At 34.9% G+C, this 797-nt stretch overlaps 1 non-coding gene across 1 annotated transcript; it reads left to right on the top strand.

The window, feature by feature from the left end:
• The first annotated feature begins 236 nt into the window (after positions 1 to 236).
• LOC128567043 (U6 spliceosomal RNA) lies at positions 237 to 343 on the top strand. Its single transcript, XR_008374718.1, has one exon. It is a non-coding gene; the product is annotated as a U6 spliceosomal RNA (small nuclear RNA).
• Positions 344 to 797: the final 454 nt, after the last annotated feature.

The raw sequence follows: 797 nt of genomic DNA on the forward strand, positions 1-797 counted from the left end.
AATGGATAACTGCTCTGACTGATTATTGCTCAAGACCATTTAATTTTTTTAGATGACTTAATCACAGAAAACTTCATAGAGAAGTTTGGATTTCAGGTAATTATTGAAGGGGAAAGAAAAGTTGCTTAGTATAAAATCCTAGTTTGAAATTAGAAATAAAATGAGAACAATAAAACATGCATCATGAAATCCCTCTCAAGGTTAATGATAATTCAGCTTCAAAAACTCCATATTCAGTGCTCACTTTGGCAGCACATATACTAAAATTGGAATGATACAGAGAAGATTAGCATGGCCCCTGTGCAAAGATGACATGCAAATTCGTGAAGCGTTCCATATTTAAAAAAAAGAAACTCCATATTCAGACAAGGCTGGCTCTTTGCAAGACTAAAGTGCAGTTCTGTTTTAGGTGCATAGAGTTACCCTTTGTCTTACTTTATGGAAATCCTCACACCCTCTTGATCATCCCCCTTCACCTTAGGTGACAAGTTTTTCGCTATAATCTACCTGCTCTTAGGATGTCTAAATGAATCAGTGAGCTACCTAGGAGTGTTTGAAATTAAGCCTAAATTCCAAGAATGGAATGGACATCTGTATTGTCATCTAATGTATTTTAAGGTAAGAAAGGAATTTGGGAGGTTTGTTATTTTATTTTGTATTTCAGGAGAAGGAAGTGAGAGTTAAGTGGAAGAAAATTTCACTTTAGAAATTATTAAGTAAAAGCTTCTAGCTAGGGTGACCTTATGTTCCAGTTTGCCCAGAAGTGTCCTAGTTATATCTGTTGTTCTGACATAATT

This window comes from Nycticebus coucang, chromosome 15, assembly GCF_027406575.1.
Source record: "Nycticebus coucang isolate mNycCou1 chromosome 15, mNycCou1.pri, whole genome shotgun sequence".
NCBI classification, from domain to species: domain Eukaryota; kingdom Metazoa; phylum Chordata; class Mammalia; order Primates; family Lorisidae; genus Nycticebus; species Nycticebus coucang.